The sequence below is a fragment of the Miniopterus schreibersii genome, assembly GCF_964146895.1.
Source record: "Miniopterus schreibersii genome assembly, chromosome: 15".
Lineage (NCBI taxonomy): Eukaryota > Metazoa > Chordata > Mammalia > Chiroptera > Miniopteridae > Miniopterus > Miniopterus schreibersii.
Window position 1 is genome coordinate 26,527,890 of NC_138115.1, and position 24,974 is coordinate 26,552,863.

At 45.9% G+C, this 24,974-nt stretch overlaps 1 protein-coding gene across 7 annotated transcripts in view; it reads left to right on the forward strand.

Moving 5' to 3' along the window:
• The first annotated feature begins 7,361 nt into the window (after nt 1-7,361).
• Nucleotides 7,362-24,974, forward strand: part of NMNAT3 (nicotinamide nucleotide adenylyltransferase 3) — an 87,034-nt gene continuing 69,421 nt past the window's right edge. The window contains exon 1 of one of the 7 annotated variants that reach the window (XM_081159661.1): nt 7,362-7,656. The gene's annotated coding sequence lies outside the window, so the exon portion shown is untranslated. The remainder of the gene's footprint in view (nt 7,657-24,974) is intronic. The other 6 variants (XM_081159663.1, XM_081159660.1, XM_081159664.1 and 3 more) reach the window with 6 other exon arrangements.

The following is a 24,974-nucleotide window of genomic DNA, read 5'->3' on the forward strand; positions in this document are numbered from 1 at the left end:
AAGTACTGGTTGATAGAAGGTGTGTCAGGCACAGAGATGCACTGCTCAGATCCCCCGCCAGGAAAGGCTTGCTTCCCAAGTGGGAGGGGCTGGCTTCCTGACAGCCTCCAGCTGCTAACTTCTGCCCTAGTTTTTAAGCCAGGATCAAGCTATTCTTACTAAGTAAAGTGGGGTACAGGGGCCTGGCCATTTCCATCCAACACAGGGCTCCTCTAGTGGATAATCTAAGCTCTGGAGTACCATGGGATGACAAAGACTGTCAGTCTGTATCATGGCCTGTCAACTGCCCCTGTCCATTCCTGCTTCTGCCCCTTCTCTCCCCTGCAAACCTTTTGCACCCATACTTCCACCTCAGTGTCTGCTTCATGAGGACTAAAGAGGAGGAAACATGAAGGGAGGAAAGAGTGAACGGGCTCTTCTTGCACTGAGATGGAACAGTTCTTGCCAGCTCCTTCTCAGAGGACAGATCGAAGTCCAGGGCTGACTTTGCTGTAAGGCTCCTGTCACCTTTTTCTAAAGTTCTCACCTGAGGCATTTAGGAGACACTGGGTTAGTGAAAAAGACCAGGACATGGCCCTGTGATCCAACAGACCAGCTGGGTACTACAAATGGTGTTGCCCTGGCAGAACTGTTGAAGAGCCCCAGGCACATAGGACCCAGAGCTGCCTGAAGAACCAGGCAGGGAGCAGAGTTCCGCTGCTCACAATTCATGTCCTAGGGAGAGGTACAGTGTCCTCCCATTAGCTAGGGTATGGTCTGATGCCTTGATTAATAGGCCCAGCAAGACAGAAGGCACACTCCCAGAGATAGGAAGAAAATGAGGAGAATGTGAAATCACAGAGCCAAGGAGGGAGAAGTTTCTACAAAGGCAGTGGCCAACGTTATCGAAGACAGCACAAGAGCCAGTCAAATGAGGAGAAAGGCTCCCCACAGGAATCAGCAATCAGCAGAGCAGCGTCAGTGTGGAGGTGGGGACCGAAGATGCTCTGGGTTGAAGATTAAGTGAGAGGATAGGCACGGACAGGCAACTCCTTTGAGAAGTTTGGATAAGAAGAGAAGGCAGGACGTTGGTTGTTAGAGAGCTCAAGGCGTAAAGGGAGGATTCTTTTAGGAGAAGATAGACTTGAGCCTCCTTCTAAGCTAGGAGGGGGTGCAGGTGAAGGTGCAGAAGAGAATGGTTGTGATAGTCCAAGCTCAGAGGCAGGAGGATGGGGGCAGGGCCTGGGCAGGAGGGCTGGCCTTTGAACTCTGTCTTTGCCCTTGTCATCTGTTCCATACTGTTGAGAACGCATTATACATCACAGATTCTTGCTCTCTACTTGCTTAGGAGTATTATTTTAACCTCGATTCAGCCATAAGCTCCTTAAAAGCAGGCGATCACGTCTTTGTAAGTGGAACAGAAACGGTGCTGTATGAGGAATCAAGAGACCAGAATTCCAGGACCAGTTTGTGTTATATTATGTGAGGCTGCATGTTACTCATACCCAACTACAGTGGCCTGGCCAAATGACTTTTTAATTTTCTTACAAAATAAGTGTGTAGGCAGGCAGTTTAGAGCTAATATAGCAGCTCTGTGGTGTGGTTAACCTACCAGACTCCTTTTAATTATCCATTTAACCATTTGTTAGCAAGTAACTTCATAGTTCATGCTTGTCACCTCATAGGCTTAAGATGGCTGCGTGGCCTCCAGGATCATTGCCGCATTCCAGGGCAGGAGAAGGAAGGAGAGGGACTGGGAGCTCCTGTGTTTGGAAAACAAAACCTTCTTAGTAATGCCAAGAAAACACCTGTTTGCTTCTCTTGGCCACCTCTAGCTGCACAGGAGTCTGCCACTCTAAACTACCTCGGCTTCCCTGCATCCCTGCCTTTCCCCTAACAGCATATTTTGGAGGGTTCTTTTGGGGATTTATTTCTGTTGTTTGTGACAACAATAACAAAAGATCCTCACTGATGAGCCAACCCCATCTTTCACCAGCTGAGAGTGGTCTTGAGAAAATCATCTCACCTCCGGGTACTCTCTCCTCATCCAACAATGACGGGTTATTCCTAAAGTGCTTTCCACATGAGCAATATATTTGACTCTGACCTCCTTAGAAGGCTTTCTTTGTACCAAGTGGACCAAGATGGACATCAAAGCCTGGATTACAGTTTTAGCAACAGGAGCAGAATATAAAAGCTCCATTAAGAAAGATAATTTACAGCATTGGAGTGCTGCCACTGGAACATTCCTTAGACAATTAAGCCCTGGTAGACGCTAACCAAAACTCACTTTACTGCTACTGGCACCAGAGGGCAATGTTTTTATTAGCAAATTGGCACTATTTAGTGTCTTCTTGCCATAATTTCAAAGGTCCACTTATCAGTTCTATGATTTCAACTGTTAAGACTGCTTAACTGAACCAGGGTAAAACCTGTTTTGAGGGAGTCTTAGTTTCCCACTTTAAAGCTTCTTCTGCAGTAAACATGCATCTGCCTAACGAAATTTCAGAATACAGAGCAGAGGCTTCTGTAAATTCAGAGTCTGTACCTTCAAGGGACAATTGCTTTGTTAGAACAGCAAAGTGGCCCCAGTTTGGCCTTATGTTCTAGCGAAAGCTCATTGCTTAGCTGCATTTAATAATCCATAAAACATTTCTATTAACTTTAGTGTGTGAATTGTGCAGCTGAAGAATGGGTAAAAAAAAAGTGAGAAGCAGAAATAAATATGCAGAAAATGAAAATGAGTGAGATCTTAAATATTTCATCAAGGCCTCTATTTTCAGGTAAGCAGTTACCATCATGGGCCCCCAAATGCCAACAGAAGCTACGGAACATTGTTCTGAATTATTAAAATGACTAGGGAAACTTTTTTCTTCTTACTAGTTTTAAATGAGTATGTAGCCTTCCAAGCTAACCTTTGCATAAATATTTAACACAGACATTGGGTCAAATATAAAGTAGTAAAAGCTCTCAGTCTAATACTCACCTGTAATTATGAATTGGATTATATAATGCATCTCAACCACTTCATTTTATTTTTTTTCCTCTCTACTCTGACCATTCTTCCCAATTTGAAAGAAATCCAATCTGAATTAAAGCTGGCATTCTAGAATATTTTTGAACTGTATATTTACTGATTTTGTTTATATTTTTCATTGGCCCAATTCATTCATTCATTCATTCATTCATTCATTCATTCATTCAGCAAATATTTATTGGACACTTACTAGGTGCCAGACACTGTTCTAAGTGTGGAGATATATCAAGGAACAAAATACTTAAAAACTCAGCCCTTTTTGGACCTTATACTTAATTGAGGGAGACAAATAATGAATAAAGATATATGTCAATGACAAATAATGAGTGCTATGAATGGAGAGGTATGAGAGGGTTGTTGCTTGCTTTGTAGGTAGGGTGGTCTATTAGAAAGCTAGTGAATGGGGCAAGTTACCTTGAGAGTGGGAAAGTGTACCATTTCAGTTAGTGAGAAGAGCAAGGCAGTGGCTCTGGGGTACAAACAGTCCTGGTGTGTTCAAGGGACAACAACAAAGCCAAGGAAACGGGAGGTGAGGAATGATCACTCCCAGGAGACAATGTCAGGGAGAGCTTGTCAGGGTATTGGAGGCCGTTAGGGAGGATTGGAAATTTTATCTTATTTGTAGTGGAAATCACTGAGGTCTTTTGAGAGAGGGATGTTGTGAACTGATTCATATTTTTAAAGGATCACTTTAACTCAATAGTAAATTGCCAATGGCCAACGAAGCTTACTAACAATGGCTTTCACTTGGTGGAGGCCTGCTTCAAAAGCCATATAAGAAAGAGTTAGCATTGGCACTATCTGGTTATTGCTGATAAGAAAACACCCACCTTCTGCAGTACTTGGAGTGATTGAAAAGTTTGCCCTCTTTTATCATTTGAAAAGTCCAGTCTCCTTTCTGAGCACTCAGAAGTCAGGGGCTCATCCAAACACTGACCCAGTCTTTGGTCCCATCACAATCTGCCTAAGAGCAACTTTCCGGAATATGTTCAGAACACACCTCTAGGCCTGAGACAGTTTGTTTAAAGTGTTCCTATTAAAACTTCACTGGAACACCATTAGGTCATAGAAGAAAGCTGCACAACAATGTTATAGCTTGATCTCAGTTGGCAGCCACACTTTTATGCTTAGAACTAATTTGTAAAATGTTAAAAAATGAGCTAACCTATAAGTTCAAGTTTTTTCCCTTAGAGACCTCCTTTTTACAGCCCCCCTCCCCCTCAGTGGGATAATTCTGAGGCATGTTCATTACACTTCTTTCTAGTTTTCCCACAGATTAAGCTCCAGTTACCTGTTATAGCAGTTGGCTGAGCAATGCATCCTTTATTGGACTCCCAGACAAATTACTTGAATCCTTGTCTCAGATTTGCTTCTGAGGGACCCAAACTGAGGCATCCTCTATGTAAAACCCTCCTGTTCCCTTAGGTAGTATTACCTGGCCACTTCCTTGAGCCATCATGGCAGATAGGATTCAGGAGAAATAAAACTTACCTATAGCCCCAGCCGGGCGTGGCTCAGCAGTTGAGCGTTGACCTAGGATCCAGGTGATTGGGGTTCGATTCTTGGTCCAGGCACATGCCTGAGTTGTGGGCTCTATCCCCAGTCGGGGGCGTGTAGGAGTCAGCCCATCAATGACTCTCTCATCATTGATGTTTCTATCTCTCTCTCTCCCCCTCTCCTTTCCTCTCTCTGAGAAATATTTAAAACAAAACAAAACTTACCTATAAAAGAGAGATACAAAAATATTATTCCCATTATACCCACACCCAGTAGCCCTTTGTGCCCTCAAGAAAAAAGCATAATTCTTATCCAGACATTCCTCTTCTAAAATATTAGGAGCTAGTTGTCCCTCCAGAATGGATTTCTCAACCACTGCCCCTTGCCCCACCCCACTTAGATTAGGTAAGGTGTGGACATTATTTTTACCTCCCACCACTAAGAGACTAGGCCAAGCTTTAGTTAGTCTTCACTATCCGGGGAATGAAGAATCCCTCGCATTAGGAAGTCATTGCCCAGTCTCTGACTCACTCTCTGTGGCCAGCCTCTCCTTCCCTGTGTCAGGGCCCAGACTCAGAACGTTAGCCCTTGATTTTAATTCAACCTGCAGAATCAATGTGCTACACAGAGATTCTTAGAAGTCCCTAAGCTTTCTCATGAGCCTCCCACCCGGCTGGGAGACAAACTGAGATATCAATAAGAGAACATGCACAGGATAAAAAAATTATCCTTTAATTTTTTTTAAATCTCAGAGTGGGAATGGCCTAAGTATGATACAAAATCCAGAGGCAGTAAAAAGAAAAGAACAATACATTTGACCAATATTTAAAATTCCTGAGTTGTTAAAAAATAGTTTTAAAAGTGAAAAAAGAATAGCTGTCTTTGTACATATAGATACTAAGTCACTTAATCTTCCCCAAGAGGTAGAGATTGTTACCTCCAGTTTCAGAGAAGGACAATGAGGCTTGGAGAGGTCAAGTGACTTTGCCTAAGGTCACCTTGTCAAGCACATGTCATACCCTAAGCTGGAGTTACTCCCAAATCCCTGATCCTCAGGAGCTAGACAAAGGAATGAGAAAGAGCAGAAGAAAAGGCAGAGCAGAATGTGGACCTTCACCAGGAAGGACTCCTTGTGGCTAACTAGGCCCAAATCCATAACCAGCGTCTAGCAGCCATTGCTGCAGAGGCCTCCCACGCGCCCTGCATTTCAGGGAAAGTCTGCAGACTAAGCCTTCACCTTCCCGCACTGCGTTCCTTCCATCTGAACCAACCCTTTTAAAGGAGTTCCTGGGAATCCTCTTTCAACCAATGGGCCAAGGCCTGCCTCATCCAATTGGAATTGTGCATCCTCACTTGCAACTATACTGGCCAATCAGAGTGAGCCTATAGCATGCAATCCGAACTCATGAAGCTGACCAATCAGAACAGCGTTATTTGGCCCAATCAGACTGTGGCAAATTTGGATTCCTTATAAAAATGGGCCAATTGCAAAGCAAGGAAGGAACTTTTCTCTATAAAAGCAAGCTAGCCTCCAGTTTGTCTAGGCAGAGCGCACGTTCAGTTCTCACTTGAGGCTGTTTCCTGAGTTTGCAAACTGTTCACCAGAATAAAGTATCTCCTTTTTCCACACCCCAGACTGAGGACTCTTATTGACGTTAGATTGGTGGCAGCAAACTTTCCTTGACAAAAAGAAAAGGAAGGACTAAACTCTGGAGGAGAGTTTCAGAGAGAGCCATGGACACTTTCTTCAGTCTGAGTGGGAAGTATGGGCCAGCCTCTTCACCTGGACACTTACTGGGTGCTAGCTGTGCTGATACAAGAGGAACAAGTATGGGCCCTTCTAAAAGTGGGGACAGTGTGCCTGTCCACTCAACCTCATGGAAACCCTGTGAGGATCTGCTGACCAGGCAGGAGCCCAGGGCCAACTTTATAAAAACACTCTCCATACTAAAAATTTGTCACCAATACTAGGAAAAGCTGGGCATTATGGGTGCGGCAATCACAAAACCTTGGCATCACCCTTGATGTCTGTTTTTTGCACACTCCAATTCACTCCATTAGAAAATCCTATTGGCAGAAACTGATGAATCTTGACCTTTACTGTACCACCCCTGAGAGGACTGGGATTTATGAAGGGTCTTGGGTGGGCAGAGGAAGCCAGGCTACATGGGTGAGGCAAACTAAGGAAGTAAATTACCTAACAAGATCTCAGAAGATACTGAGATGAATCTCCAAGACGCTGGGATTTTGTTGTGATTGCTTTTCTTATTCTAAATAAAAGCTCATTTGCAAGTCTTAATTCTGTAGGGCTTTCTAAAACAGCCTTCCTTTCTACCTTCCCCCACAATTTTATAAACTTTGGGTCCCAGAAAACCTTCATCCACTCCTGGCTTGAGGTCTCAGAGCTCACCAGGGCAGGACTTGGGAATGAAGGTGTAAATTTGTCAGGCGAAGAGAGGCAGGGGCACAGTAAACGAGTAAATTCTCATCTAACGTGGCAGAAAGTCAATAGGTAAATCAAAAAATCGCTATGTAAGCTTTTTTTTTTTTTTTTAGCGACAAGGGGGTGACCACCAGAACTAAATGGAGGAACTGATCTAAAGGGCTATGTGTGGGAAGCAAGCGAGAGGGGCCTGTTGCTTTCATTATAAGAACATTTAGAAATATTTATTTTGTAAAATGTGTTCATGCATTACTTTGATATATATTTTTAATTTTATCTTTAAAAATTAAAGTAAAATTAACTGAAATTAATAAAACGCAATACAAAACAGTAAAATTAAAAGTAAACACGCAAGCGGCACAGTTGCCAGTGGGTGGAACAAGGATGGGGGTGGGGCGAGTGGGCGGGGCTTGGGGCGGGGCGCAGAACCCGGTCTCCTTGGGGCGCCCTCGCAGTGACTGTGACTCCGCCCCCAGCGGGGAGCCCGGGGAGCGTGAGATCAAGATCGCCCTAGACCCGCCCCCCAGCGCGGGGCCCCAGGGGCCGCGTCCCGGGGTTGCCCCACTGAAGGGGGCCTTGCGCGCCGAGACCCGGCTCTGCCCCCTGGGTCCTGGGGTTCCGGGCGGTGAGCCCCGGTCCTGCGCCGCGGAAGTCCCGGTCCCCGGAAGTTCCCCACGGCCGCCGAGCGCGGGACGCGCAGGTAAGCCAGCCAGGCCCCCCCCCGGGCCGCCCGCTTTGGCCCTCGCGGCGCCCGCGGAAACTTGGCTGCGGGGCAACAGGTGGCGGCGGCGCGCGGAGCCCGGCCGCGGGCCCGGGTCGGACGGGCTCCGGGACGCCTCCCCTCCTCCCCTGCGCGCCGCGCATTCGTGCCTCTGGGTCGTCAACCGGAGCAACCCCATTACTCCTGTGGTTCTGACCTCAGGTCGGCAGACGTGAGTTCGAATCCCACCTTCAGCACTCATGCACTTAGCAGACACAAGTCAGTATCCCACGAACTCTTATCGTGTGCCACCGAGTGCCCTTCGCTGGCCTAAGTGTCCGGGAGACAGCTGTGGGCGAACGAACGTGGTGCGCGCCGCCGTGGAGCTCACAGTCTAGTGGGAAAGACCCACGCACAAATGTGAAAGTTAAAACTGGTAAGCGCTGCGAAGATCGGAAGTGTAGGGCGCTGGGAGAGCGTGTAACAGGTGGTCCTCCATCTGTAAAGGATGCTGGAGTTCAAACTTCTGTGTGAAGCGAAGAATTCCAGGGTGGAGAACAGAGCGAACGCATTTTGTTGGAAGAGAGTGTGACCCCTTTGAGTAAAGGAAGTTGGGTGGGGTTGGCCTGCAGAGAACTGGGCAGAAAGAAGTTCCTTAACTTTCCCCTGTATAAAATGGGACTCTTCCTACTCATTGATGATTGAGAGGTCGAAGGGAGATGACTTGGCAGTAAGTGAAGTAAAGATGAGGACCTTTCTGGATGGAGCAGGATGTTGATCCTGATAAACAGTGTGCCTGCCTCTGAGCAAACTCACTTCCCCTCTCCTTGTGTCCTGTTTCCTTGGCTGAGTCTCTCAAACAGCCTGTTCTCTAAAATGATGACTGGTTTGGTCATTCATTCTGGAAACATGTAACTGGTGCCCACTTTACACTGGCCCTGAGGATCAAAAGAGTAATCAGACATGGGGCCTGCCCTCCTGGAGTTCATATGGGGTGGGCCAGGTGAAGTAAACCGAGTTTCAGCCTGGTGGGCTGGGTGCTCTAGAAGCCCCAAGGAGGGGGTCTGACCCTCCGGCCTTACCCAGGAAAGCCCCTCTGCTTCCATTCAGGCACCCATTTCCCAGAAAGCCTCACCTGTTACTGCCAGCTGCATGAGACGCCCAGAACATAAGGCTCACACTCCTCCACTGAGCATCAGTTAATTCCTTACTTTTATTGGTAGTGTCACCCCTTAAAACTGTCCAAAAGTCTCACTGAGGACCCCTCAGATCTTGAAACCCAGGGTTTTAGGAGAGAGGTTTGGGTTTCAGGAAACCTGTCAACCGTTTGGTGTATTTTATTTGCTTGAATGACCCTAATTCCTTCTTTGGCTCTGTTACACTGTTGGTGTAGACTTGGAATTTACTCCATGAAAAGTGGCTGGGAGGCTCAGAGAGTGGGGAGCACAGTTGAGAGAGAAGTCTGGTGCCGTTTGTAGGTGGTAGTAAAAAACAAACAAAAACAGAATAGATATTAACAGAAGAGTGCTGGAGGGAGACAGAGAGAGGGCAGTCCTTGTTTCCCGCCACAGACCTTGTCAGTGCCAGAGTTGGAGAGAAGGGGAGCTCTAAGCTTGGCAGTCACAGACATGGATTCAAATTCTTTTTCGTTATTTCTCAGCTCTGTGAATGACCCTAGGCAGGTCACTTGTGGTCTGATTGTGCACGCTGAACACGTGCTTGGCACGTAGTTCGCCCTGAAGGAATATTAACTCCTTCCCTCTTCCTCTAAATGAACTAAAATAGGACTAATAATAGTGCCTACCTCAGAGGGTTATTATGAGGATTTAATGAGTTAATGTACCTAAAATACATAGAGCAGTGACTGATATGTAGAAAGTTACTGCTGCTACTATTCCTGCTATTATCATTCCTTATTCTGGGCAAAAACTGATGAAACAAGGCAGGCGAAGGGCAAGAGGTAGGGCTGAAGGGGTGGCTCTGAGGGATGTGCAGGGTGATTAGCAGGGGAGTTGGGTTATCTGTTGCAGTGGTTTTACCAGAAAGCATCAGCCCTGTCTGGAGGAAAGGGATGGTCTGCATGATAAGGGGCCTCCTGGGCAGCCACACTGTCAGAAGGCCTAAAGACTCAGGCCAAAGAAAACACAGCAAAAGTCATGGGAAAAACTGGGGTTGAAAAAGATCTAAAATTGTCTTATCCTGGTTGTCTCTAACCCATAGTTGGGTGTGGGTCTCCTGTGAGGGGCTGCCCCTGACCCCGACCCCCATGCTGAACCCCATTCCCATGTGATAATTGCCTGAGACTGGTCTAGGAGCTTGGAATCCAATTCTGTAAGTCCCACATCCAGCAGGGTACTGAGCCCATGATGAATGAATGAACTAACATAAACCCCCAAGACAAACATCCCTGTGTTTAAATGTTAAAAGAACAGAGTATGAAGATAGGGAAAGATAACTGGTATTTTCTAGCACTTGCTAAGGGCCAAGCATTTTTGTTTATGTTACAGCTTAGTGGCGAACACTACAGCTTTGGAGTCAGATAAAATTACCTGTGTGACCTCATGTGTATCTCAGAAGCTCTCTAAAGCTCAGTTTTGGCATCTGTAAAATGGGAATCATTGTTCCTAACTCATAGAGCTGTTATGAATATTGAGTAATGCTCATATATAACTATATGAAGTGTTACTTGTAATGTACAGCACATGGCATACTAAGTGCTCAGTCAGTAATAGCTGCTTTTATTATATTTATTAATCCTCCCAATGATCTCCGCTGGGATGGAAGGCCACAGACGAAGATGGGTGGTCTTAATTCTGAACTCTGTCCCATCAGAAAGGAAAGGCTCTCTGCAGACACTAACCAGACAGGTTGTGTGAAATGAAGTCAACTTTATGTGCATTTCATTCATTACCTAAAGCACTTGACTATGTGAAATCTTAAAAGGAAAAAAACCCTGCAAAATTATAATTTATGTGCCTTTCAAGTTTAGGTATTTTATCATCCAGATAAATCTTCCATGCGTCTATGTTAAACCACTTTAGGCTGTCGATGCTCTTAAATAAAGTGGCTTGTCCTGACCAGTGTCTGTCTTTGCTCGTTTATCATAGTTCCCTGGTGAAGACAGACAGATCCCATTTGGCAGGGCAGGCCTCAGGATGGCAGCTCCAGCCCCAGTGTTTTAGCAGTGCAGTACTGCATGGTGGTGTTTAGCAAACCACAGTGGACTCATGATTCCCTCCTCATTGTCTCTCACGTGACTGTAGACCCACAGTGCCAATCTAGGAACTAGGAATCGAAAGGCATTCTCCTGCTAGTGTGATTCTAGAGAAATCAGCTTCAGGGAAATCTAAGGTTCCCCATGATGGGGTTTTGGGTGAAAGTGCCTTGGATGCAGCTGCCAGTGTCTTCTGGAAGTGAGGACTGTCTGTTCTTATCACCCAGGACATCTTTGGGCCTGGCCCCCTGCCCAGTGAAAGTCTGATTTGCGTGTCTGCCTCCCTGCTGTCCCTGCCTCTGGCCAGAACTGCCCTAAAGCTGGAGTCCCTGGAGCTGCTGCCTTCATACAGTCCCAGCGAGCACCTTGCCAGGCATGCCCTGCTCCAGCTGCCCTGGAATTACCTCCTCTGAGTAGTTCTGGTACAATGGGCACTGGAGCCCTCTCCGGAGTGACAAGGGGCCATCTGACAGCCTATTTGTTTTCTCCTTTGATACCCCTGTGCACACCAGGGTGAGATTTCAGCATAGATTTTATCACATTGTAGCTAGTGACCTGCCATTTGAGAGAAGAGAAGCGCAAAGCTGCCTGCTGTTGTCCAGAGGGCGGGAACACCAGTGTGCACGCAGAGCCGTACCATCCCAGCGGTCCCCAGAGGGACGCCACGCCTGCCCTCAAGCCCATTCAGTTCCCCTGAGAACATGGGGAAAACAGCATTAAAAGGCTGGTTTTAAATAAGATGTGATCCAAACAGCCCCAAGAAACATTCTCTTTCCATGACTGAATATTATTAGAGAGTTATTTTATTTGTTTGGCCAGGGCTGTTGACAAAATACATCTCTGGTCCCCACCAGTCTCAGATGCAGACCCCATTACGAGAGATGAGCGGCCGTCTTCCCTGAAGCAAAGGAAGGGAGCTGGCATCACTGCAGAAACCGCAAGCCTGTGGGTTCTGAGGAATAAATGTGTCCACCGTCAACCTGGAACTTTTTAGAGCTCCTCAGATGGTTTTAAGTGAGAGCCAATCTTCCTTGCTGCCTTCCTCCTTCCATCGGTGCCCCCTCCACTGCTTCCTTGTATAAAATGACCTGTCAGGGCAGGACACAGCCAGGTAGGAGTGTTGGAACATATTACAGGCAGATGTGTGGGGGGTTAATGCCTTCATTCTGGTCCTTCCCACCTAGTCAGTGTTCAGAAGAGAATTCTGTGGAGCAAAGCTGACCAACCCCAGCAACCTAATTGCATACTAACCACAGCCATCAGAGCTCTGCTGGCAGCCAGCCTGCTCGCTGACATGGGTTTGCATTTGGTGGGTTAAAAATGATGGAAACAAGTGATGTAAATAAACCCCAATTTGAACCCAATAAGTTGCATATTGGAGAGATTGAAAGTCACTGTCGGTAAGGGAATCACACCAGGCCAGGTAAAGAGCAGACTTGAAAAGTCTAGATGTTTCTCTATGAGCATGTGATCATTAGGACAGAATGCCTGTTACATGAATTAGTATGTAGGGATCTAACTTGAAATTATTGACTTTCAAATGCTCATTTTAAAGATCAGAAATAGGTCTTTATGGCACAAATCCTATACTTAGTATCAAAGGCTGCTTTGCTTTTTAATTCTCTCATCAGACCTTTTATGTAACTTTTATGATGCTTTTGGTCATTATTGCCTTAATGTGTTTTTGTGAGAAAAATATGCCAGTGTCTGTCACCCACTTTATGTTTTATGAATAATCAAAGACTGCAGATGATAAAAGGAGAGCTGCCCATTTCAGGTGTCACTGAAATGCTACTGTCCTTCGGCTTCTTCTGGGATTCTGTCTTAAGAAAATAATTTGAAAAGTGAAAAGAGCTACTGTATAAAGATACTTTTTTTTTTTTATAATGGTGAAAACTTAGAAGTGACCTGAATATACAGTATAGGAAGATAGTCAGATTATAGGACATCAGGTTGATGGACTATTATGCAGTATTTAAAAATATGAAGATTAGTGATGTGGGAAGTTGTTACATGCTCAGTGAACAGAATGCCATTACATTCAAATGCATTCAGGAAAACGGTCTGCGAGGGAAGCCTCGATGGGGATAAGAATTGCATTTGAACAATGGAGCTATGAATAACGTTTTTACATATTTCAAACTTTCTGTGTTGTTTAATTACTCCTATAACTTTTTTAAAAAACCCTCAAACGAGCCAAGTTAAATGATGATATTTCTTCTGTTTGCAGTTTTAAGGGCATTTGTGGCCTTATTGTGATTGCCTTTCTGTCAACAGTTTCTAAAGCCAGGCTTGCCTGCCTGCCTCCGTGACTCTGGTAGAGGAATATGCTCTGGGTCCACTGGCTGAGTGGCCTGCAGATGTGCTCACTCTGGCCCTGTGCACTCAGATTCTCAGGGTTTTTAAGATGAAGATGGTGACTTCCCCTTCCTGCCCTGTAGTCCCATATCCCTCTGCCAGCCTCTCTCATCCTTGTTCCCTACCTGGTTCCCAGGGGGAGGGAGTTGGGGGATTGGGTTTGTAACCTTTGGGGCCTCATTGGTGAAGTTTTAGCAACCTCTGCCCCCCAACACACACACAGAGACACACACACACACACACACACACACACACACGTTGGCAATTGCCTGGGGCAGCCCCACATCGCCCTGCCCTGGCCTCTTGTCCTGCTCAGGCCTTGGGACTGTTTCATGTGTTCTTAATGCCAACTTTCCCTGTGTCATCCCTGTACCTGTGCATCCTCTGCTGTGTCCTCTAGTGTGTGGCCAAAAAATATGTCCTAAAACAGCAGTTCTTAAACTCATTTAATTGGCCAAACATTGGGAAATCATGACACGTGTTTTTATTTGAGACAAGGATTTGAGTCTGTGTGGTTTATTTGGGAAGAGATCCCAGGAAGCGCTAGCACAAAGTAGGGAAGTAATCCAGAGGAGCACACAATCAAGCAGGTCACCAGTGTGGACCACTGGAATTTACACTTGCTGGAGTCCCTGGCAGCCAGTGTAGAACTCCCACCCAGAGTTAGCCTCTTGTGGGGCTGGGTATGTACACATCACTGGTATTCCTCATTGGTTGAGTACTGCTGCTGGGGGAATGAGTTCTCCAGGACTTGTGGCAGCTTCCAGTCACCAGGTGAAGCACCAGGGCAAAGGAGTGCTCATGCTGGCACGTGGAAGTCAAGCTGGCTTCTCTAAAATGGTGAAGCCTGAGTGTCAGGGCATAGCACTGACAATGTCTGCTGTGATGTTCTTCCTAAACACCATAAACACTATCAGCGTACTAAACTGAAAATGACCAAATGTATAATTTGGTGCTGAATCAGAGAACCATTTATACTAAAGCTTATGAAAAATCATGGGAAAAAAACTTTAAATAAGAAAAATAGTACCAATTTTTGTCCCTGTGAGTTAGAATGGGCTACCAATAGTTGATTGAAGTAGCAGAATGCTCGTGTTCTGTGCAGTTGGAGACCCAACATTTTAAAAGCGGGCCTGAGTGCATAATAAGATTTATCTGTATTGTGGTAATGTTTCACCCTTTGTTGTAGCTTGATTTTTTTTTCTCTTATTTCTCAAGTACATTAAGATGGTCTTAAAAGAAAAATTCATTGGGAGAAAACATTTAACTTCATTTGTATCCAGTGCCATGTTTTCATATTAATACTGAATTCACCATACTGACACTAATATCAGAAGATGGGAGAGAATTTCTGTAGTGATGGCTTTAGGCACTGTGATAAATGCTTTGTAGTCATTGCCTTTAGATAGTAACACTCCATCTCCAATTAAAGATTTAGTAAGCTCTTCATCAAAATATCTATTCACGATTGAGACTCATAAGATGGTTTTGCTGACATTTCAGCTTAATTCACTCTATAGTTTTGTGGGTCCCAATCCACTTTATATGCTTGTTTTTTTCTAGGGAAAGGAAGATAATGACAGGAGTTTGGGGGCATAGTGCGGAATCTAGAAACATCCTCCATGTATTTATTATTATTGAGTCTATTAGAATATTTGTCACTACAAATGAAGGACTTACTCCAAGAAAAATTTTAAATTGCTCATGTAGCAAGCTCAATAGGGCTTAGTGGGTAACATTTATATGCTTTGAGTTTTGGTTACTTTGGAATTTGTATAGAAAGCATTCACGATCCTGATGTTTTAGAGAAATGAGGCCATTTCCCTTGGTACAGCCTGCATTTCCTAAGGAGCGGGGTGGTGAAAGCCTGGTGTTTGGCCCGTTCCCGTGCCCCGTGCACACGGGGCTCATCACTCGCTGACCCCGAGCCTGCGTCCCCTGCGGATGCTCAGCCTCTGCAGCCCACCGGCATCGCTGGGCACAGAGCCTGTGGACACCCTGCACTCACGCACGCCCTCTTACCTGTCCTTGTCGTTGCTGTGAAAGGTCAAGGGTCAACAAAAGAATCATTTCTAGTCTCTCTACGGGGGGAAAAAAAAGAATGAATTCAAGAGGCAGTCAGTTTGACCCCCTTGTGCCTTTGTCACCTCTGTCATGCAAAGGGTAGTTATTTAATTTGTCAATGTTTGCCTCCCTTTCTTTTCTCCTTCTATCACATGTATTTTGTTTTCTCTTTTTTTCCTTTTTCCTCCAGTGTAGCTCAGAAGATCAAGCAAAGAGCCAAAAATTATTTGTTATTCGCCCTCATAAAGTTTGGATGAAATACTTTGTATTAATGGGAATACATTGAGGGGGGTTTTTCCTACCCCTTCATTAAGACTGCTCTGCTATAGGTCACTGGCGACCTCCACGTTGCCAAACCTTCCGGTCTTTCTCTGTCCATATCTTCTGTGCAACATGTGATACCTCTGACCATGCCCACCTCTTGCTCCTTCATGCTCAAATTTTCCTCCTTCCAGCCTAATTGTTGTCTCTTTGATTTCTCTACCTGCTGTCTTTCCTCTGCTGGCATTTTCAGTGGCACATCCCCAGGGTTCTTCCCTCGGCCTCCTCTTGTTCATACATTCCACCTGGGTGATTTCATCCCACTCCTGGTTTTTAACTCTCACCTTTATGTAGACACCTCCTACATGCTCATCCCCATCACTCACTCTCTCTGGAGCCCAGACCTTTGTATCCAGGAGCTTGCTGAGTGGTGCCTCTTGTGGCTCTGTTAGGTTACATAGCATGGGGGAATTAAGGTTGCAGATGGAATTAAGGTTGCTCATCAGCTGACCTTAAAATTATCTTGGACCATCCAGATAGGATTGATGTAATCACAAGGGTCCTTATAAGGGAAAGAGGAAGGCAGGAGAGTCAGTCAGAGTGACACAGTGTGAGAGAGACTGAGCTGGCCATGGCTGGCTTGGGAGAGCCAAGGAATGTGGCAGCCTCTGGAAGCTGGAAAGGCAAGAAATGGATTCTCCCCTAGAGCCTCAGAAAGGAACACAACCTTGCCAACACATCTATTTTAGCCTAGTGAGGCTTTTTTTTTTTACTTCTGAAGATAATAAAGATAATAAAGTGTGTGTGTGTGTTTTTAAAGCTCCTAAATTTAGTATCGTTTGTAACAGTAGCAATGGGAAACTAATACATCTGTAAAGGGGGTATAATCATCCCTTTCTCAAAATATTGGGGTGTGGAGTCAGGGCGATAATGTCTGAAAATTACCCAGCAAAGCTCCTGGAACATAATAGATGCTTAATAAACAGTAATGTTGATGGTGGACAGTGATGGTGGTGGGGGGCGGTGGTGATAACACAGAGTAAAGGGAGAGTAGCTGATGGCAGGCGCCTGAAGAATCAAGGTTGGAGACTCTGAGGCGAGATTCAGGGCTACTAGGAGGCCAATAGGAGACACTGGATAGCCCAGGAAGGTGGCCAAAGGGAACCATTCTGTCGGATAGTCCACAGAATGGACTGTCCTCCTCCCGTTCTTCAGCACTTATCTGACAGCGCCATCCTACATTGAGGAAGCTGGAGTTAGGGAAAGGCTGCCTGAGAGATCTGGTAGGATGCGGGCCACTCTCTGCCTGGCCCTCGCTCAATGTCTTCGGCTGCCCTTATGGTCCTAAAGATTATTACCACCATGCCCAGTGTCAGCAGCTAAACTTCCGTGAGCTTGTTATGGCCCTGGCAGTATGTTGGGTGCTCTATGACAGAGCCGGTGTCACTGTTTCATTCAGTCTTCATGACAGCCCTCTGAAACAGGCCTTATTTCCCATATCACAGAGGAGCAAACAGAGACTCCAGAGGTGAGGCAACTTGCTCGAGGCCAAACAGCTTGTCAGTGGCAGAACTGAGACTACAAGCTAGGTTTCTCTGACTCCAGATCCAGCATGCTGGACCACACTGCTCACCCAGTGGGAGAAGAGATATGGCCCATCCACAGGCTGACTGGAAGGGGCTTGGGCTGTGTTTGGATGCTGCAGGCCTGTGGGAGGGAGGTTTCCCAAGTCTCCAGAGGAGATGCCCCCTCCCACCCTCCTGCACCTCTGGGAATGATGGGGCCCCCAGGTGGGACAGGGATGGGACACATTTGCTTCCTGGGGTCCTTGTAGGAGCATCCACATCTGCTTTCTCCTTCAGGGTGACCACAACTATAATAATATTTTATTTCCTAAAAATGCATACACTGACATTTAGACCGGTATTAGGTGATACTGAGGAATTTTTGTTAATTATTGTTAATTTTGTCAGGTGTGATTATGGTATTATGGATAAGTAAGAAAGTATCCTTATTTTAGAACATGTCCTTTATTTTTGAAGTATTTAGTGGTAAAATGTCATGTTGTTTATTATATATTTTAATATACTTCCAGGGAAAAAGGGTGAAGTAACATGGAAAGCTGTTAATGATTGCTCAGAAACCTCTTGGTAGCAGTTCATTTTATTATTTTCTCAAATTTTTTTTAATTTGGTATTTTGTAATTTTTATAATAAAAATGTTGTCTTTTTTTAAAGTAATCACTGAGCCCTTAGGAGGTACTTAGTCTTAGGCTGAATTAGACACAGCTCTACACTCTGGAGACTCACAGATAAATGACCACAGTGGTGTGGCCGAGCTTGGGGGCAGAGGTAGGGGGCATGAGGGGGCCTGTGGGACAGTCCTCGGAGGGGCAGGAAGTCATGTCTTGGGACCTGATTCTGGCTCTCCCAGGTGTCCAGTTGCTTTTGTCAAGCTGTTTATAGTCATTCCTGAGTCAAGTAACTAAGAGATAGCTCGCTGGTCTTTTTGATGCCTGATTACTGAGAGAGTTCCTGCAGTGTGTGACGTCCGTCCACAGGCAGGCTGACTTGTCCTTCGTGATGGCATTATTCCTTTACTCTGCTATATAATATGACAAAAGGACCACGGTGTTCTGTCACACATCTTCTCATGGTATGTACTACTCAGTAGGTATTCCATTTGTCACTGCAGATACCCTAGCAGATTATCTTTGCCAAATTCTATAATCTTTTGGGTTTTACATGAAAGTTTATTTTTCAGACTTAGCATTGGAATAAACAGATTCCCTGGATCTTCTCTTTTTTTGCATTTTTCCTTATCAAAATAGCCAGCCAGTGAAGGGCAGCAGCCCTCAGAGTGTTTGTTCTTACCTTATTTTCTCAATATTTCCAAGGACTATGCCAAACCTGTAAACTGTGTTGAGCATCGTTTAAAGCAGACATCACTGCTAACCAAGAGGCAGACTTGGCCAAGCACTGGGTTAGCTCTCTAAATACAATGTTATTCTTCAGCTAAAATTCTAATTCTTTCCTATAAGCCTTTGGACATATGAATGCATAATAGGTGACTTCTGAGTGGTAATTTCATGAATTCTTGGTGAAATGAATTGTATCAGATCAATATCTCCGTAGACTCATCACATTTTTTGAGCTGCGAGGGACTTTAAGATGAATCTGGTACAGCTCCGTTAGTAGAAGAAGCATTCGTTTTAACTGCATAGTCAATTCTCAATTAACAAGGATAGTGGAGTGGAAGGAGGCCAGTGATAATCAAAAATCGTGGCAAAAATAAAATTATAGTGAACACTGGGTTTTCTGGGGCCTGATTAACTGGTTATGGATTAATTGAGGTTAAGACACAGTGGACCCTAGGATGTCATTGCCTTCATAATTGGTCAGTAGCTGCTCAACACCTGGCCTCCACCTACCCTTTCTGTCCCAGGGAAGAGAAGGGCTTCTTGAGGGCTAGATCTGGCAGAGGGAGCCAACGTTGGCTGGATTGGTACCATGATGGTGAAGACCTCGGTCTTGGGAGTTGAGTAAAGGCTCCTTATAGGGCCTGTCACACCTGACCCTTGAGCAGTGGTTCTCAAACTTGAGCTGCATCAGACCCACCTGGAGGTTTTGTGAAGACCCAGATTGCTGGGCCCCAGCCCCAGTCTCTGATTCAGTAGGTCTGGAGCGGGGCCTAAGGATTTGCATGTCTAACAAATGCCCAGATGATGTTAACACTGCCAGCCCAGGAACCATACTTGGAGAACTATAGCTTTCCAGAACATTCTTTTCATCCCAGCTGCACATTAGAATCACCTGAGGAGCTTTTTAAACCTGTTGATGCCTAGGTAACAATTATATGAGAGGCTCTGGAGGTGATCCTCAGACATGAGTGTTTTTAAAGCTCCCAGGTGAATTTAATGTGCATCTAGGTAATGTCTCCCACTCCTTAGTCATATGCATACAAGTCTCATGATTTTTTCCCATATTTTTTTCAACCCCCATGTTTAATATTTCTTTAAATAAAGTTTTTTTCATATAAATTTATTTTAAAAGCAAACTATCTATCCCCTTCATGGAGGAAAACTAGTTTCACAGGCTGGATGTGGGACACACCTATAAAACAAACATTAAAATTATTGCCTGGAAATCATCTTGCATCTCACCACACTTTGGGCGTCTCTACTCTAGAACTGCACTTCTCTCTCTTTTTTTTTTTTTACAAAGGCGATGGAATATACTATTTCTATTCTTCATCCCCTCTGTGGAACAGGCAGGGCCATGCTAACTCTGAGAATGCCCAATCTTTTCCTCACAAGAGAAACAGGTCGGAATACAAGTGAGTGACTTCATTACAGAAAACCTCAATTAGGTGATAATATTCATTTTGAAAAAGGAATTCATCAATCGGAGGATAGATAAACTGTAATATTTCCCAAAATGGAACACTACTCAGCGATGAAAAGGAACACACTACTGCTGTGCTGGGAGGGAGGGCTGTGGTTGGGCCCTGCTGCCAGAGGAGAAAGCCAAGGCAAATCTACCTTCACTTGTGCTGTGTCCTGGAGGTTCCCTGATGGGGTCACCCTGGCAGCAAGCCCTGGGTGGAGCTGTGAAGAGGCTGTGTTAGTTAGATGTGACCTGCAAATACCACCTGGACCTTGCCACAGAAAGGCTGATGTGAGCAGGCGAAGAGAAGAGGGGGCTTCCCAGGCTCTCCCAACCAGGAGAACTCCAGAACATGCCACCCCAGTGTCATCACTGGGATGTGACTGGAAGGAAAGTGGAGGTGCTAGGGCATGAGTTTACCATCATGGTGATCAGGCAGGTGCAGTGGGCAAGAGCGGCCTTCTCAGGCCAGGTAGCAGGCTCTCTAGGGTGTCTCACTGCATGGTCCTTCCTACCCTCAGCAACTCCCACTTCACACCCATGACACACCTCTACAGCACAACCCCACAGTTGTACCCCCACAACACATTCCCACCCCCCATGATACAACCCATAGCACAACCCCACAACACCCTCCTGTCATACGCCTAAGTCAGGATCTCACAGTGCACCTCCCATAATACACTCTCAAGGCCCATCCCCAATATGTACCCACAGCACAAGCCCCATAAAACATCCCCTCCCACAACATGATTTCCACCCCTCAGTGCAGCATAGCCCTTCTATCACCTACCTTTGACTCCTCACATTCACAGCACACACCTCCCCGTGAGACACTCTATAGACCCATTCTCCATCCACCCCCCAAGGCAGACTTCCCCCACAGAAGCCCTCACATACTCCCTACAGCACACACTCCTTCCTGAATTACACCGCCTGTGACACACGCCCCAGCACAGCCCCAGCACACTCCCCACTAGGCATGGACGCACACACACCCACCCCTAGGACACACCCTTGCTGAACTCCGAGTGTAGGCCCCCTCACCTGTGCCATTGAGGGAAGAGCACGTTAATCTGCTCTTACCTTTTCTTCCTCAAGCAAGGATCTTGAGATACCCAGGAAGGAGAACAGTTTACTCGAGGGAAGAATTTGTGATCGATGTCTAAAGGGCAGTTAATATGCTGATTACATCTGTGTTTCCTGCCAAAGTGGATGAGCCCATCTGGAATACCAAAGAGCCTGGGGCTTGGGTGGAGGGGCAGTCTGGGCTCCTCCTGGCTTCTGTGTCTGTCTTCAAGGCAGTGGCAGGATGCGGGTGGGGAGGGGGTGAAATGCTTTGGCCTTTGTGATCAGACAGGAGCTTGTCCTTGCTCTGTATTTCCCAGTACCACATCCCCGGACGGGCCCCAAGCTCCAGAGCCCTGAGCTCCAGTGTTCTCATCAGAAATGGTATCTCTGCACAGTATTTGCAAAGATTAAAGTTAACACAAAAGACATTATAGTAACAGACACTGTATAGGTGCTGCCAATATATGAGCTAGCAGACCTACAGCGTGCCTAGTCCATAGCACACTAAATAACTCCTAGCTTCTGTTATTGTTACTATTTATTTATTTATTTATTTATTTATTTATTATGGATGTGATTTATTATTTTCATCCATGAGGGTTTAAAATGTGAAAAGAGCAATACTTAGAACTTCCTCAGCTACAGTGATTGTTGTTGTTGTTGTTTTTACCACAAATGGCATTTTGAACACTTAAGTAACTGCTTGTGGTTTCTCTCTGCCTGACCCCCACCCACTGGAGAGAGTGCCTTAAGAACAGGGACTGTGTCTGCCATAACCTCGTTCCAAGGACTAAGCACAATCACACATGGAAGGTGTTAGGAATTTGGATGGTTGGAGGTTTCTTGACGAGCAAGCCATCTCAATAATAAAACTGTTTAACTTGTCTGAGCTACACTCTCAAAAGAAAGCCAACAGCACCTTCAAAGCCACAAAGCCACTGCATTCTCATTTACATGCTGCTCTATCAGTTAACCTTACCAGCAAATGAAGTGGGACGTGGAGCTGCCAATAGGCCTGCCAGCCTCCTCTCCACCTCAGTCGGTGAACTGCATTCCTCCCCTCCCATCTACTCCCAAGGCTCTTCCTCACCCCGGCCCCAAGAGACCCCACCAAGGCGGGAAGCGCCGGGTCTCAGGTCCGTGATGCCCGTTAGCATGGCTGGATCCTCGCAGGGTCCCAATCATACCATGACCAGACATTCCAGATGTTTGGGTGCATCTGAGTTAGCAACCATACCATCTTTAAAAACTTCTCCTAGAAGCAGAAAAAGTAAGAGGTAGTGCCCAGGAGCACAAGTCAGTCACCTAAAGCAGCCTGGTTTTCAAGGAGCCGTTCGTGAGAGCCCTCACAGCGCAATTCTGCCACCAGCCGAGCTCTTCCATGGTCTGCTGTGCCATGTTTTAGGTAAACTGACAGCAGTGAGCAAAGGCACCTATTCGGGCCTGGTCTAATAGCCCACAAGCTTGCATTTCATTCTGCAAACTCTTGCCGTTATAGTGTCCTTGGAAAATGCGACAATGTTTAATTCTTCCCTCCCTCTGTGGCTCGAGCACTTTAGTAATTTAAAAGTGCTTCTTTTCTTTCTTCATCTAGAGAAGTAAAAATAATTATAATAGAAAATGGGTAATTTGCAGCTACAATGCCATGCTGATAATCAAAAACTTGTAAATGGAAACATAACCATATGTTTATCACTTCTTGAAGTTAGAATGCAATTAAAAGTACCTGTAGCCTCAAAGAGAGGGCATTATGGAAGGGAAGGCAGACTTAGTTGTATGTGGGAGACCAGCCTGCTAATGAGGCTTTTAAGTTGCTGTTGCCTCGGGAGCAGTGAATAAGGAAGGTGTCCCTGAGTGCTGCTCAGCTGTTCAGAAGACCCTCCAGTAATCACCTGTGAATTGATCACTCCACCGCCATCAAGATCAAGTTCAATCCTAACATAAGAACACAAGGACCTTGGTAACCTGGCCCTGGAAAACCTTGTCATCCCCTCCACAACCTTGGCTATCCTGCTGACCCTCTTGCAGCCCCAACATGCCCATGGCCTTCCACATTCCCAGGCTTTACAAATGTTTTTTTCTCTTCCTAACTCATTTACATGCCTAACTCCTATTCATCCTTCAAAACCCAAAATGTATGTTACTTCCTCCAGGAACCCTTCCATGCCCGTATTGCACCCCTCCTTCAGCCTAGCTGGGCTGGGGGCCCTCCTCTGTGTACTCAGGCTCCTTCTGTTTCCGTTTATGCCAGTTCTTATGTCACTGGGTTGTGAACACTGGTTAGTCCATCTGCTCACCAGCACAGACAGGTGAGCCCTCCAGGCAGGAATGTAGCTGACACTTCTGTCTCCCTGGTTCCTGGCCTACTACTGCCTGACACTTAGTAGGTGCTGATTGATGTTTGCTGAATGAAGGGATTACTAATGGCAGTGAAGGGGTTTGAAACAATTTTAAAGTTTGTCTTTTAAAAAGCACAATTATCACAGTCATTGATAAAATAAATCCCGTAATACATCCCCCAGCCAACTGAGCTATTTGGATCCTTGTGTCCTTGTTCACCTTGGTGATGAACTAAGGGTGGATCATGAGGTAGGCCTGCCCAGTTCTCATGTCAAAAGCAAAATGGCCTGAGACGTCATGGTTCTGCTTCTGTCCTCAATTCTGCGTGCCTCTGTACCATAATCAGGACAACAATGGGTTTACTGCTTTGCATCTTATTTTTGTGATATTATCAGAAATATTGAAGGGCACACAAATGCTTTCAGCATTAAAAGGAGGTCAGTGTTTTCAATGAAGTGTTTGCGAGTCCAGTAGGCAAGTTTATCTCTATTTGTTCCTTCACTCTGTAACCCAGTGACCAGCTCTCTCTGCCTGCCAGTGAGTGGCACGTATGCCAGTCACTGGGTTTTTCATGGGTCATTCGGGATGCAGGGGTGCATCATTTGCATTTAAATCATGTCCCTGGTTTGAAGTTGACTTTATTTTTTATCTGCAGGCTAACTTGCTGAAGGCTCGCTTTTCAGCTAATCTGATACTTCTCATGCCCCAGGCCATGGGGGGAGAGGAGAAAGGTGCGATTCCTGCCCGAAGTGTCGCACCCATGAGACACTCAGAGAGAGTAAGGACATTCCAGAGCCATCCTCAGCCGAGAGCTGTGCCATCACAGGACTCTGTGTGCTCTATCAGCTCCTGGGACCCAGGGACAAGAGAGGAAAGGAGTCTGAGCTAGGAGGTGGGAAGGGAAGCGCTAGTCACAAGGCGCTGCATGCCCCTGACCGGATCTCTTATTTTATCTCCATCTTTCTGACCTGTGATCCACGAGGCTGGACTAGAGAGTGTCTGGTCCCTTGCATCTGGCTCTGAAATGCTGTCATGCCCTGGGACTGAGTTAGAATGTGTAGTCGACTATGTGACTGGGCCATGAGTGACTCCAAGTAGGGAGGGGAGTGGGTATCTCGGGAGCTGAATTTGCTACAGGAGTTGCTGGAACTGGGGTAGGGCTGGTCTGTGGGAGGCTTTTTTCTCCTCTAGCCAGCATTTCCTAAGTCCAGATTATGTCCCAGTTCTATGCTAGACAGAGATCATAAAGGCAGTGAGCCGAGCCAGACTCTCGAAGTCCAGAGCTCATAATATAGCGGGGGAGGCGGGCCACACACGCGGGCCTGTCTGCCTGCCATTCCCCACCTCCAGACCTGGGCTGAGCTCTGCCTGAATTCTCCCTCCCCCACCTCATGTGTTCAACACCTGCAGTCCAGTTGTGTTTGTTTCCAGTTTGATGCCAACTGTACTTATTAATAAACCACCTAACTTTATTAAATATTCCATAAACTGATGGATTATGAGTATAAAAGGAAAGCGTAGGGTTTTTGGGGGGTGGGGATGAGTGAATGCTATGAAAAGACTCAAAAAAGTGAGAGCGGCCACCTTCCCCCTTCCCCCATGAGGTGCTGATGAGGGAACTAGCC